This window comes from Homalodisca vitripennis, chromosome 3, assembly GCF_021130785.1.
Source record: "Homalodisca vitripennis isolate AUS2020 chromosome 3, UT_GWSS_2.1, whole genome shotgun sequence".
NCBI classification, from domain to species: domain Eukaryota; kingdom Metazoa; phylum Arthropoda; class Insecta; order Hemiptera; family Cicadellidae; genus Homalodisca; species Homalodisca vitripennis.
Window position 1 is genome coordinate 126,501,486 of NC_060209.1, and position 17,312 is coordinate 126,518,797.

Consider the following 17,312-nt stretch of genomic DNA (forward strand, 5'->3'; position numbering starts at 1 on the left):
TTTTCACAACAAAATTAGTGGGGCGGCTATTTTATACAAACAGTAATATACCCATAGAGGCTTGAGCGATACTGTATTAAAATTTAAAGAAAATTTCAACGTACACCGTTTAATGGAACATACCATTAATGCATGGAATGATCATATCTATCTGACAAGCCATTGGGCACTTTAACCTGTATGATGAGATGTCTACAAGCATTCCTAAATACAGTTGTAGACTTAGGAAGAATCCCCATCTGTCTACAAATATTAATTACAAGAGCTTGAGCCATGTAAATGGGGTCACTTACTAACATTTTTTTCTTACGAGAAAAATATGAGAAAATCCCTCCATGCATTTAGTCCGCAATAATCTTCACGCAACTTCCAGTTTAAGGGTATTCAGGGTGGGTAAGATTCAAATAGGATTCAGTCACTATTTCAGTCATGCCACCTGGAACAAGATCTATCAACCAGCCCTTTTTACTCCATTATCTCGACATTTACAGTTAGTGATATGCCACTGCTAGACATCCATTGGCTTGCGCAGATTTCGTGATACATCGGGTTATGCATTGCTCAGATTGTATAAACCAATGCTAATTAAACTGTCCTAGACAATGTTATTCGCATAGCTGTAAACTTGTGAAAAGTCTTTTCTTCTCCTTAAACAGATCAATACACGATGATACATGAGATGTATCAGAGACGATTAGCATTATTACAAAAACAAAATATCCGTTCAACATATGTCTTTTTAAATTATTAAATAGTTAATATCTTAGAGGGAGTCATATATTGTGCTACTGTACTCGAATAAATATTAAATAACCAGATTATCTCAATAAATAGTAGTGAACTAATATATTTGTTATGAAAATATTATATCCTTCATAATTTGGCATGTAATTACGACATTTTTCTCGAACTATTCCTTTTGGCATAGGGAAAATCAATTTATCGTTTAATGGTAGAGATATACAATGTTCCCGTCTCTACTAGGTAGATTTACTGTATAATACCTTCGAGTTTAGACAGGAGAGTTAGCCGACATTTTTTAATAAAAGGATACAAAAAATTAAGCATTTCTGGGCATATCTCGCTTCGTTTATTGTCTGCCTGTCCGTATGTGTTTTTTAATGTTTAAAATCGTATCTCATTAGACGTTGGGGCAAATAACATGAAACTTGGCAGTTATGTTAAGCTAACTAACGGGAAAATAAATAAATACCTATTATCGCTTTCTTTTTCAAAATGGCGGTATTTATAATTTTACAATATTTTATGCTTTAAGAACTGTTAATCCCACGTAAAAATTGAAAGTATAATTATTTATTGCCAATTTAATTACAAAAATAACAATAAAAAATTTATTAAATTTTTAATACCTTTTGACAAATAAAATAAATACATCAATTTTAGTTTGTAAGTGTTTATGCTTTTTTACATGTAGACAGTATATTTTTTTAGTACAAGTCCTAATTGTTTGTTATTTATTGGTCTTCGCATTATTAACGGCTGTTTTCCAGCCAATAATACAAAGTTACCAGTTTATCCCTCAATGTATTTCCTATGTACGGAAATTAGGAGTACGCTTTTTATAAGGTAAAATATTCTCATTTTTATGTCATTAGAGTTTAGGTTTTCTGCATTTACTCAAATGATTAAAAATGAAATAAAAGTGAATTAACGCTCTACAGTCCAACTCTCAAATAACGCTATTAGCATAAACAGCCTAGAAAGAAGTTACGAATGTCAAATTGGCTTAAGAAGAAATTAGCCTCAAACAAAGTGCTATCTCACCAGCTAGATATGTGATGTTGAACAATTAAATACTCTGGTATTTGGTTCATTATCGTTGAGAGATTATCCATACTAAACGTCAATCAGTACGCCTGGAGTACATCAATCAGGGTGCTATATCACCAGGCGAGAAGTGTGTTGTTATTAAACAATGAGCCACTCAGGTGTTTAGTTCACTTCATTGTTATGAATAAGTGATCCATATGAAACGTTCTGCCAGAAGAACAACGTACCTCAATCAGAGAGCCATATCTCCAAGCGAGAAGTGTGTTGTTATTAAACAATGAGCCACTCAGGTATTTAGTTCACTTCAATGTTATGAATAAGTGATCCATATGAAACGTTCTGCCAGAAGAACAACGTACCTCAATCAGAGAGCCATATCTCCAAGCGAGAAGTGTGTTGTTGAAAAATGAGGCACTCAGTTTATAACTCATCTTTTCTCAATATTAGCTCCATTTTGTTGTTATCTTCTAATTTTAATTACTGTATTAACCAGGCTGTAAAATATTGTATTTACATCTTCAATAGTTCTAATCAAAGGCAATTAAATGTAAATAGCGATTGGCAAAAAACAGCATCTGAGAAAACAACGCTAGCTATAATACGGCTTCGTGTATTAGTAATCTTCATTGGATTTAGTGACGTTCATTTTATTGGTTATATATGGCGTTACCATTCTGAGCGGTGTCATATATCTCCAACTATAGTTCTGCCTGTTTAACATGGATAGCTATATGCATCACTTTTGAGGCTGACACAATGTTAATAAATGTTTTCGTTACATTTAATATGCCATATTAGAAATGAGAAACTGGTGTTATAGATCGAATGCTTATTACTGATCATACTGATTTATTTACTGATTTTATTTATTCAAACATGTATTTTTACAATTTATCACTCAACAATACATTGATAAAAGAGTTTGAATTATGGTGGTTTTGGTATCTTGCGGTCATGGTTGATGAAAATGCAAAAAAATTCCCAAAAATTCTGTTATGAATACGATTAAAATAGACAGATTTAAATTAAATCTACCTAATACATTATGGCTCTTAATGAGTTTACCCTTACTGCCACATTAAAACATATAGCTTTCTGCGGTATATGCTCCACTGAACCTAAAATAAATTTAAAATCAGAATTACATATGATAATTTCTGTAAAATTAGGCTAAATAATAACACAAGCGCTAAGTCAAGAGCTTACATAGTTTAAAACTCAACGATGAAAAACCATGCAATAATACGATTATGTTCTCTAATTAATATTTGTGGGCTAATTATGATCAGATAGATAAAAGATGTTATAGACCAGAGACTAGGATAAGCTGGTTCTAGGTTATGAGAATTTCAAATTTCGGATATTTCATAAATTATGAAGGGTATATATTTCGATATCGTCTGATACAATGAAAAAATGGACATATTCCGCGAGTAATAATAAATTATTTTACAGGTATTTTTATATATTCGTACTATGATTAATATCGGCTTTACTCGGGATACATTTTTATTATTAATTCGTGATTTTCGTTTCATTGATAATACATTCCTAATTAAGCTGAAGCCTAAGAAGCCACTTAGAATGGTGTCGCGTCTTGACTTAGTAATGAGGCATTCATATTTATAACCTACCACTATTTAAAATTAGTGAAACGATGCAATAATAATTTAAGTGTGTTTATTGTTGTATTTATACCATACCATTTATACAGAAGAATACCTCAATCGTCCAAAACTATGTTTTTTGTGTGTGAAAAAACTTACTATATATTCTTAAAAAAATGTAGTGAATTCCATGACCAATATTAGGCTGAAACCAGTTAGAAGTTTGATAAATTTCCTTTTATAACCAAAGGATTTAAATTGTGAAAGAGAGAAAAGGAACTTAAAAGAATATAATACTTACAAATTAAATATATTAAGTGTTAAAAAGTTGTTAAGTATCAACGAAGATACGGTATCGGTCTTACATAAAGTTCATGAAGTGTATAGTGATATTTTCAATTCACATCTAACCCATTCACCGAAAAATTTGTAAAGTTACGTACAATTCTTTAAATTGGAATCCTTAACAATCCCCTAAAAAACCCCGAACCCAATACGTCCTTCAGAATTTCTCAATATATATGTCTGTAAAATTAGCTAGCATTTAAATTTCCCGGTACTTACCGGAATAATTGATGGTTGTAAAATTTATGTCTAAAACATTTCAAGAAAATTTAAAACCATTCAACACATAAACATATGACATATAAGCTACATTTATGTTAAATACTAAATCATACAATTTTGATTCTACTTATATGGCATCAGTGCAGTGGTGTACTAAGCAAAAGTTTCTAAAACTTCTTAGTTTAAATTTTGAGCTATGGGATTTATGAAAAATAAATTTATATATATATACATAAATAAATTTTTTAAAAATATATATGTACATATATATACACGTATACATTGCACGTATATATATATATATGCAGTGTATATATATATATATATACACATATAAGGCTGCAATGTTGGATTAAACAAGCATTTCAGCCTTAAACCGTGCATATTTTTCGCGCATATATTCTCATATTTTCCTTTATAACAAGTACAGCTTATATAGTCACAGAGTTTAGTTGTTTTGGAAAAATAATGGTCTATTAAAGTTGTTATATCGCCGAGTATCGTTATTTTATATGATCTACATAAGTTTAGATCTAGCTTGTATATACCAATCGTAACTAATTTGCTTCTCTTGGCAACGAAATTTGATATATTAGGAACGTATGCTGTAACTATGCTAAAGTAAGTCATACAATAACGTTACTATTTGTAGTCAATGATTTTGAATTCTGACTAAATATTTTGTAATCGAGCCCTATACTCAGTGTAAACTAGTATAAAACTGACAAAGAATACACCAATGTCATGTTGTTCTTGTTCAATGGAAGTTCTGTTATAATCCTTCGACAAATCTTCCCTTCTGCAAAAGTTCTTGCAGTTCTCACTCTACGGCATTGCTGTGATTCTATGATAAGTTGACTATTTCAGTTCAGCATTTTATTTTTATTTTCTCTATTTATTCGTCAAGTGTACACATTTTCTTCGAAGATCCACAAAGGTTTCTAAAAAATCTTCTGATTACTCCAAGTTTATTTTGCTAATACTACTAAGTTTGGAGATGTTTTTTATAAGTCCTTAGAAAATCTTCAGTTTACCTTGGTTAATGGTATTTATTACCGATGGCTAATGTACTCCATTTATAAGAATTATCTATATTTATACCATAATCCCAAAAGTAGGTTTTGACCAATAAGAGAGGGTTACATAAATAATCAGATTGTCCCTGCCAAGTCACTCTTGACCAATCCAATCCACAAACGTGAAATTGACATTATTACTAAGAATAGCAAAGGTAATAGACATGGTTGGAGGTTCATTTCAATATTGTAAAACCAACAGACGTATTATCTTGGAAAATATTATATATATATATATAATACGATTATCTAAGATATATATATATATATATATATATATATATATATATATATTCCCTGAGGCTAAGCTTAGATAATCGTTCGTTGAGATACTATAGTTCATATTTAGAAAGCAATATATTGCTGTTCACGAGCAGACTAAGTAGAGTTAGTCTGAAGATTTCATTGTTGCTGTTGGACAGGATCTTATGGTTGCGGAGATACAAACACAAACAGGAATCTCGATATCTTTAAATCTTTTTCACGTACTCAGGCGACTTTGTTCCTCATACAGTCTCTAATACATAAAAGCCAGCGGCAGAAAATATATATATATATATATATATATATATATATGCACTTTACTCACCTCATCAACTTACGGAGGTATTTATATTGAAAAGAAAAATAAATAGCTACTGGTAAATCTAGATTTCTTTTAAAATATGAACTAAATTTAAAAAGTTTCTAGATTCTGGGAAAGACTTTGTTACTCAAGGAAAAGATCTTCAAACATAATTTATATTAAGAAGGGCTGAACAAAACACCTTTATGAGGCTTTCTTCTGCAGCCAAACAGCTTTCACTTCCACCAGCCGTCATTAGCTATGTTGAATACTTCCCCTTGCTTGAACTTTTCATTAGTCATATCTTGACACTTTTTTGCGTTTCTTAAAAATTTCAATTGACTTTCTTAGTAATACAACTGAGTGAGAAAAATGGTTGAATGGATAATAATGAGTGTTGTGTTCTTGGGTTTGTAAAAGGACTTTGTTTTGCGAAATTTAATAAGGTTTTAAGCGAAGGCCGTCCATGGTCGTATGCAGCATAGAAGAAATAACAGTAAACATGACAACTAAACTTTTTTATTCATTTTACTCGAAACTGGCACGATTTGATTTTATACTTTAAAAGCATTTAATAAATTTCGGTATAGTGGCTAACTAATTTAATCCGTAACATAATTTTCTATGGATTTTTAATGCATAGGCGGTTTAGAACAAGTATATAGAATAATGGAATTTTAGGTTTACGGCCTTTTTGTTTAGAGTTTCTAATTTCTGTATGTTGTCATATAATATATCCATACCTGTGGTGCTCCTAACAGGTTAAGAAAAAATGGCTGAGCATTAGAAAAGGCTATTAATCAGAGTGCCCAAATGTTTCGCCTATATATATATATATATATATATATATATATATATATATATATTTATATATATATATATATGCATATAGAATATATACGCGTAACGTAGTATGCCCTTGTGTATTCACATGCGCAATACTAACGTGTATTTTAAACAAAAACTTTTTAAAAAAAGACATAAAAACCTATAAATTCATCTACAATTTGTTATCTTCAGATGAGATCAAACGAGATATCTAGCTTTCTCCACAGTGCGCCAGGTTCATTGAATAGGGTTGTTGAATAATATTTAAATTCTCTTAATAATTTTACATAATAGTTAAAAATGTATTTAAATGTAGATATTTACAATCATAATCAGTTATGCTTGTAGGTAGTTAAAGAATTCATTACTAAACCAATACTAGTTTAATACTCTATGGTCTAATCTATATTCCAAAACAAATCAACACGATATCAGATTTATGGTTAATTAATAATGTTGTGTATATTATAAAATGAAATATTTTAGTCTGATCATTCATAGAATAGTAAATTATTATTTTGAATGTATATGAGAAAGCCATTTATCTAACGTAAATAAGTCTCATAAAATCTGAAGTACTTGTAACTTGAGTATACATTACAAATAAAATATTACAAATACTAACACTGCTGAAGGTTTAATGTAAGAGTTTTTATTTATATTTAATAAATTTAATTTGAATAACATTTACTCTGCTTTATATATTTTTGAAATTGAACTAATTACACTGATTATTAAATAAATACAAGAACCTTCATCGTCTTAACAGAGGTGAAGTACTGCGAGATAATTGGTAAGAGTGTAAGTCAGTACGTGGCTATAGAGACTTGAAGTGAAGAGAGCCCCTACGGAAAAGGACTGGACTTTTCTTCTATTTAAAATAAAATATCCTGTTCTTTTTCACATTTAAGTAACATCAAGTAGTTTGCCAAACAGTTTATTCACGGTTTTTTTCTAGTAATGTGTGTTACTTTAGTATCATAAATATAACTATTTAGTTTTGGATCTTATGATTCAGGACTGAATGGAAGTAATATACATTACTGAACGTTCAAAGATCGTATGGTTGTTATTACTATACACTCAAAAAGTGATTTTCATTCTTCCCATAAGGATAAAAAACATTTATAATTCTTTAATTGCACTGTCGTATCCGAGGCCAGGTACGTTGTGAAATGTATACTATTTAATAAATATAAGTAGTAGCTATTTAAAACTACATTACCATTTGTATAGTAAGTGACAAAACAACTCATATACGAACATATATGTCAAGGCTAATTTTGAAACTGTAAGGTTTAGCTTAATTAATAGCCTATACGTATAAATTAATCCACTATGATTGATTAAATATAGAATTGTTTATCAGTTATAATGAACTTAGCTATTCGATACGCGTCAAATGTAAATCTTCAGAAAATAATATTGCTCAAATAATAAAAGTACTATCAATGTTATGAGAAAATTGATTTTGAGGTGGATCAGTTTATTAAAACAGGGGGTTTAAAAACAAAAGGTCCAAATTTTACTCATTATATATAAAAGTCAATAAGTAACCATAACAGTGCTAGCTGCAATATGAGTGGCCAAAAGCTTCAGAAAATTCCCTTTAGATGTCTCGACTAGTAAATTATACCGGCTTCCTATCACAAAACGGTATCCGCAAGGAAGAACGCATAGTACAGCAAGGCGGAGTTTTACATTCTCCTTCGACCCCTCACATTTCACTAAAACTTTTATCTGTTACAATACATCGAAAACGTATCTGTTCCACTCTTAGCTCGTCATACTAATGAGTAAAACAGAATATTAGCTAAAGTAGCTTCTGTTGGAGAGGACAACTTGTGCACGGTTTGGGATGCTATTGACTGGTTGTAATCCTTGGAGCTGTTTGAGGATATATAGTATATTTATTGGATACTTTTTTAAATTGAATTTTCTTGTTTTTTTGTATTTAAGTTTACAATGAAGTTAAAAATATCTTACTTTAAAATAGGGGTTATTAAAAATCATCCTATAGCAAGATGTATTCAGCGAAAAGTATTAGTCATGAAATTGAACTATTTTGTGCATTAGTGTGTGAAATACCAGCAGTCCAACTACATATAACCTCTTCGGGAATCTGCATTAAAAAATTATCTTCGAACGATATATTTTCATTCAAACATTTTTTAAATATTGTGTAATGCTAGAAAAATACACTATGTTGTAGAAATCCTTAAGAAAAAACTTTCCAAAATAACAAATCGATGTAACGGAGCATGAAAAAGCGTAACAGAATTTATTAACAGAATGAATGAGTTATCGCCCATGCAGAAGGACTGTGACTCTGAAAATGAATAGATTTTTACTTGGACTAAGTCAAAAATATTCTGGCCTCCCAATGTTCAAAACTCTTTGAGTTTCCTATTAAGAGTTACCACAAATACGTGCTCCCTGTCATACGTTGGCCCAAAAATCAATTGTGCTCTTTGAAGTACCAACTAAAGGAACCTATGTGCTAAGTTTCAAGTTTCTAGGCCCTTTCAATAAAGAGTTAACTGACAACTGCCGCTCTAATGGAAGGATTTACGAACGACAAGGTTTCAGAAAGGCCTATCGGTCCGTATTACAGTTGTTTCTTACGAATTTACGAACATTTAACCAGTAACCCATTTTTCTTACACATTTATGTGAACCACACCTTATTTAAATTTATAATTAAATTATTTTATAGTAACAATATTGATATTAAAAACTATAGAATAAATATTATTATCATACAAATATTAATTATTTGTTGATAATCTAAAATGTTTTGTAGGGAACGATTTGTAATTTGAGATAAATGTTTTGTTTACATTTAATGTTGAATTAATATATGTACATTTAGTTAAACATGTGGTATCTCTGCAAACATTATAAGGTAGATAGAGTCATTGAAATATTGTGCCTTGTTATGTTTGATCTATAATTGTAAATATAACTTCTTGTTATGAGATATTTAACAAAACCAATTTTAATACTTGGTGTGTTTATAACTCTGATTTTAATAATTAGCAATAATAATATTAGCTTGTTATAAAATCCATATTCCATATAGAAATTTATTTACCATGTATAGAACCACTGTAATCAATTCCTTGTTTTAAAACATACCGCCTACAATGGGTAATTTAAGTCCGAGGAAACAATGTTGAGACCGTAAAACTTAGATTGCAGGTGCCAATCAATACCTCAATCTGTGTTAAAGTTTACCTCAAACTTACCAAACATTTACGCAACTAACGCAGTTTTGATAAAAATATACAGAAATGTTAATACGACGTAAACCATTATTGCGTGATTGCAAACATTCCCATTCTTGTAACTAATTGAGTTTAAAACATGACAAACTTTAGAATGCTTTTGGCTCATGTAACTGAAACGTTACTATAATATTGATACTTAAAGCATGATCTTAAGACACGTTTAAAAGTGTAAATTTCTTAAAATACTGAAATGCCATTCAAGTATTTTCTGTCAAACTATGGTTACCAAGCGATTGTCTTATTGTTCTAAAATAAAAATTGACCAAAATTTGGTCCTGTGCAGCATTGAAGCAAGCGTGGATCTGATGCTGAAGTACTAAACATTATCTAATATAATTAAATCTTTTTCTAATATAATTAAATCTTTTTCAAACCCAATCTCAAGTAAAAAGCCAATTTTAGAAAAGATTAATTTTATTACAACCATCGTTCTAGCCCCTCCAGATTTAATCCCTTATCCGTATGGATCAGTTTGATTTTAATAACCTATTTAGTTTATATAAATGTGCGTATTGGATAATTTAAATGACATTTTGTTAAACCATTTTTCATGTCATCCCTTCCAGATCCCCACCGCTGTTTGGATGCAGGTTTTATCATACGCAATTTTGATTATTTGAGTTAAAGCAAGACAGTTCAATTAATTTAAAGTAAACAAATCTTATTGATACTTTAACTACCTCCACTACCCTCTAACTCTTAAAAGTTTAAATTGGATATGCCATAAAATATATTAGTGTAGAATGCAGCACTCAGGATTCCTTTACAGTGTAATCTTACAAGTCTTGACTTTGATATTTTGACCACCCGTTTGGTGAAGACAGGTTTTGTATAAAAAATTAAAATGACTTTGTAATGGGATTAATTAAAAAAAAATCTCCTGCATTCCTCTTTCATAACTCAAACGATTAAAAATAGTTTATATAGTATTAACCGGTATTAATTAGTCTAATCAACACTACGAGTTATGGTTTTAACCAGTATTTTCACCGCCACATTTAGACTAAAAAGTTGTAGTTTATTTTTGCCGAATGATGTAGAGAATGTATAAAGTGTTTTTAAATTATATACATATATAAATCTAGCAACGATTAATAGTACTCTTGAAATTAAATAATGGAATTATTAGATAAACAACTGCGGTTTCTGTTTTAGCTCTGAAAGTCTTGGAGATATACAAATACAAACTTTGCAAGGATTAAGTGCCCTAAGTGCCAAGTATTATCGGCTCTACTGTCCACACATCCTCAACTTCACCATAACACCGACTACTCAACTCTCGAACTTGATTCGGGTTGTTGGTCTTTCAAGTTCTTTGGTTTCGAACTCTCTAATAGTATATCCAGCATATTCGTGCCTTATCCACTGACACACGAATATTTTTTGTATGTACGTTATAGTGCGGTATACTTTAAAAGGAAGCCGAATTACTGAAAAATTAATCTTCAGATTGATTGAAGTAAGTACATTAGCTTCATGATTTCAATGATACATTTTTGAATATTAATATATAAACAATTAAATACTTTATACAGAATTAATTAATTCCCATTACGTAGGTGGGAAAAGTTTAATCAATGTGAAGGTGGAATTTAGCTCCGGTTCACCTTCCACTTAGTGCAATTTTACATGATTTACTCCTGGAATCTTTGTTTGATCTCTTCAGACGAACATGAACTCAGATTCCAAGAGTCAAGTAATTGACAGAATCAGATTTCAAACGATCCAATAAGAGAAAGATTATCTGTAGCACACACATTACCACACACGAACTAATTCACATTATTTGGTAGTTTTTTTTAATATTTCTTAAGAAAATTTAAATTCCTCAGGATGATTAGCATGAGGATACTTAAATTTTTTGTACGTTATTAATAATTAATTTTTAAGTTATATAAAGTGAGTTTTTATTATAAACAGCATTTTTATATAACACCAAAATGTTTGTTCATTTTCTAGTTTTTTTATTTAGTTTGAACTACACCAAACTGATTCCAATTATAAACTAAGTAAATTACTTAATCATTCATGTTTTTATCTATTAGATGCTGTTAGATGATACTAATAAATTTCAAAACATCGTTATATTATAAAGGACAGCTCACAATATTCATAGTCGTGGATAATATATTCTCCACAAGTCCAGAGACAAGACAGTTGTTGAATATAACACGAGTATAAACTATAAAATGTGGAATGAAGTTACGTCGTTTGTACATCCCTGAACTCAGATTTACATCTCGGTCTCAATATTCCATTAAGGCGGATCAACATAAAACACTTTTATTGGTGTACGTTCAAGTCCGCACTAAGCGAACGTTACGAGTGTTTCTTTCAAGTAGTGTTATTACATAGGTGGACTATTCGTGATGAATTAGTTGTTTACGAACTGAACTCTCTTTAATTTGTTCGGCTCAGTTATTATAATTTTCAAATCATTATGTTAAATCTTGTGACTGCGTTGCGGAAAAAGAACAATTACATCATTTAAATAATTTAAAATCATTTATCTCCATTTTAACAAAGACTGGCTCGCTTCTTTTCCATAACCAACTCTTTATTTTACATGACTATTATGTTATAAGCCAACATTTAGGTGTTAACACAAAAGACCAACAAAAGAGGGTTAGAATATTCAACTTTTAAATTAAACTTTCAACATATTTTATTAATAATTATATCCATGAAGGAATGCAAACCACACATCTATCAACGTCTAGTAAAAAGTTTTAAATGATGCAAAAAACATGACCATGTAAACAATTTGTTTTTAATTAAGTGACATTTACGTCTGATATTTTGAGATAGTTTTTAGTGTGCTTTGCTTAAACTAACTTTAAACCAATTTAATAATAATTTTATTTAAATAAACAAGATAGAACTGCATTCAGTTTTATATTATCTTTAAACCTCAATTTATGTTAACTCGCCTCTTGTTCGTTTCATGTTGGCCATTAATAAGTTAAAAAAAAACAGTTATAAAAGTAAACTCCATATCTATTACTGTTATTATTTTTGGGATAAATATTAATGTTTTATAATTTTCTCCATATTCCATACAACCTTGAGCGTATTATTATTGCGGGGCACTTGTCCGACCATGACTAAATAACGTTCCTAAAATTTCATGGAAAAAAGAATCAGTCTGTCTATTTCTTATATGTTTACATTAATATTATCTTTATTTGTGTACATGTAAACGACAGTTGGCATAACTTTCTTCTTTGCGATAAATATTATGAAGATAACCTCAAACAGGCTAAAGACTTTTTCCAGCAATTGAACCTCCTGTTCGGGTAGGCTAGAATAAGTTCATGACGAGGCACAATAGTATTCTGTTCAACCACTGGAATAAGTATGAGAAATAGGAAAGAGGTAAACGACGTTTTAAAACCAGTTATTGAGTACTAATCCAGCTACTTGGAAGCTAATAAGGGAAAAATCAATAGATGCGGTTTACTGTAGAGGATGATTGTTGCAGTGGTTAAGGATAATGTTAAACAATTTTGCAAATCTTTATATGAGGAAGTGCCATCTCTGCCCGCTTTGACTGCAAGAGACTAGAACAGAGCCAGCCTCCTCCTTCTTCTTCGAAGGTTGCATGAGTGAGATTATGTTCTCCGTCTGTCTTCAGTTGTCTGAGTCATGACATTGCCATCAAATTACATTTAACATGGGGCCATACAATTGTGTTGATTTTTATGTTTCTGAGAAATTCAACTGTAACTTTAAGGTAATACTAAAGTGAGTTTAATGAATGACATGTATAAATTGAATATGATTTTACCATCAGTCACATAAACATCGAAGAAAATTACTTTGTTAGAAATGTGTTAAAAGTCATGATAGTGACTTCGAATGACAAGGGCAGATAAATAAATGAAAACATAAGGGAATTTGTTCATAGTTTAGATTATTGAGTCCTATAAATAATAAAACTAAAATGTATGTTTACGATGAAAAAATAAGATTACATTGACAGTCACACTTCACAGGTTTTGCACAGTTAATACATTCGAATGTATCTGATACAGATATAGTTGAATTATTAAAATGCTGAAAAATATATGTTTATTATTTGAATAACTTAAGAAGGACACACATTTTGTAAAAAAATTATGGAAGAGATTGGGCATTATATAAGGATGTTTAATGCGATAAATTAGTTGGAAATTTTCTAGCAAATCTAAATACGATTCTCTATTTATTTAACTTAAGGTAAACACTATTGAACCTCTTATTGTGTAAAAAACACTAGAAAACCAGGTAAATGAAGTAGGCCAATTAAATTTATATGCAGATATATTTTATTTTTTAACAATATGGAGCTCCTCCACAATATGCTCTTCCTGTGTGACAATGGCTAGATGCACACTACCCGGATCATGGATCGGTAGAAGAGGATCAATTGAGTCACCGGCAAGGTATCCAGACTTAAACACCTTTAGGCATTTTTTGTCGGGTCATTTGAAATCAGTAGTTTTTTAAAACATAAAATTTTTTTTTTCATGAAATTCAAAATTTGCATTTTTTTTTAATTTGGGGGGGACCATACCTAGCAAACCCAAGTTATAGTAAGAAAACTATAAAAAGTGAGATTGCCATTTTGTGTCAAATTTATTCTAGTTTCAGAAACACATAAGCATTATACAAATTTATGAAAACCATAATAACACTATATAACAAAAAGCAGCGATGCGCATAAATTGTGAAAATAGGGTGTATAATGTAAGAGTTTCCTAATAAAAGTTTTACTAATACAGTTTTACTTCAATACATGTTATATTGCATGATTTATTACTCAGAATGAAGTAAACTATACAGCAGTAGTAAAATAAATTCCATAAACTTTTTTTTGGAAGAGTCGAAAAAAGTTTTCATTTTGTCATTACTCAAAACTTTTGCGAAAAATTTTCGAGAAATTTAATTATTCTAAAATATATTTATTTGCACTACTGCAATATTTAACAATTCACCACACACTAAACACAACACTAAAACACAAATAAACCTACTAAAACTTACTAATAAACATGGACTCGTCACATCAACAAACTCAGACGGCATCGACAACATGGCGGTCACAATGAATTGCATCATCTTCTTTTACGTTCAAAACTACGAACTTGGTATGTTGCAACTACAATACAAAGAGGAATAAAACTATAGTATTCCTTAGGCTTTTTTTCCCGAATCCAATGGTGCATGAATCGAATCGATACGTTGCCGGAATATACTGTAATGAGTGATTATGCAAGGGAATGTTTGTTCAACAAAATTTTGACGAACAACAATCCTTAATGGGTTGTGTCCATCAAAATTTTGATGAACAACAGTTGGAGGGATATACTATTTAACGTTCATATCCTTATCTTCAGCTTTTATGTGTACAAAATATTTCTGCGCCTTAATATGTAGCATTTAAGATGAGAATTGTAAATTCCTACAATACCCTGTAGAATGGTAACAAAAAGCTATGTATTTTCACTGTATTAATAAAGAGTTATTTAGAGAAAGGTCGGGATAAAACTAACCAAAACATATACCGTTGTAAAGATAATATTTCTGGATTTCACATATCATGATTGAAGTTTTTTTTCCTTCTCGTAAACAATTTTCACAGCATAGGTCATGAGAACAATTGTTACATACTTATTACATGTAATACACACAGAAAACTGAATATTAACTCGATGTTAGTCCAATATACTGTATTAATTATGAAAATTATAGCCATACCTTTAAACCGATATGAATTACAATAACAACACAATAAACAACAGTAGCATAAAATATATAGCTGATAATACTTGTTATATAACATAGGCCTTGTGACGAATTCATTTGTTTTTTGCCTTTAAACTAGAGTGCCGTAGTAAACAACTATAACTTTGGTAGTAAAAATACAACTTATCATAATAACGTATTTGGTTTGAGATTCATTGGATATTCTATATATAAAATAGAATACTGGAAACATAAAATGTGTTTAAAATTCATAAAATTTTCTATATAGATTTTACCATCAATAATTAAATTAATTTAATAACTTTAGTGACATTAACTATTGAATACGAAGAAATATATGTTATTTCAATGCTAAAAACTTTAAATATGAACTATATCACCAAAGGAATCTGCAACACTGTTACCTTTTGTTATTTTCAATGTTTATATATATATAGGGTGTCAATTATTAGTCTGGAAACCTCTTTTTTTAATTTTTTGAACCATAATAGAAAGAAATATCAAAGTTCACACGTGCTTACTGGTGATAGTATCGCACACGTCTGCCAAATTACCGACCAGATAATCCCTTTGGGGGACGGGTCCACAGGAGTCGGACAAAATTCTTAAATAGCAGCATAGGTCAAGTTTGGTATCAAATTAAAGGTCTTATATAGCAGAGTACAATGCCGCAAATCGGACTTCAAAAGGTGGATTCATTCAGTAGCTATAGCTATTTGAATTTAAAAAAAAATTGAACAATGTAAATTATTAAGTATTACAAGTAAACACAAATTTTTAAGTACCTGTGATCAAAGTAAGTGTTCAAAATGTTCCCCTCCCATCAATCTAACAATGTAGTAATCGAAGCCAGGAATCAATAATTATTACCGATAACAAAACTACTGTTAGAATGTGAAAGTGCAGATTGAGTCATACACAGCATCCACAGAAACTTAACGTTTGGGCAGGTATTATAGGAAATCAAATTATGGGCCCATTATTTATCAATGGTAATTTAAATGGTGACTCGTATCTATCAATGCTCCAAAATGAGATAATTCCTGCACTACAGGCTGCTCTTGGTCGACAAATTTCAAAGAATTTATTTCCAACAAGATGGCGCGCCACCACACTTTGCTCTCTTTGTTAGAGAATACTTGGATTCAATATTCCTTCACAGATGGATGGGAAGACATGGTGCAGTAGAGTGGCCTGCTCGTTCCTCTGATTTATCTCCGCTGGATTTTTTTCTTTGGGGATACCTCAAAGATAAAGTTCATCGTACTAAGCCTCGAGATTTAGCGCACCTAAGAAATCTCATAGTCCAAGAAGCTCAAGATATTCCTCGTGACTACCTTCAAATACAGTGGATGGCTTTTACAACCGCCTAGGACATTGCCAGACGATGGTAGGGGAACATTTTGAACACTTACTTTGATCACAGGTACTTAAAAATTGGTGTTTACTTGTAATACTTAATAATTTACATTGTTCAATTGTTTTAAAATTCAAATAGCTATAACTACTGAATGAATCCACCTTTTGAAGTCCGGTTTGCGGCATTGTACTCTGCTAAGTAAGACCTTTAATTTGATACCAAACTTGACCTATGCTGCTATTTAAGAATTTTGTCTGATCCCTTGTGGACCGTCCCCCAAAGGGATTATCTGGTCGGTAATTGGGCAGATATGTGCGTTACTATCACCAGTAATCACGTGTGAACTTTGTTATTTTTTTATCTTGTGGTTTAAAAATTCAAAAAGAGGTTCCAGACTTAATTGACACCCTGTAATATTTATATATATATATATATATATATATATATATATATATATATATACATGGTAAACGCATCTTA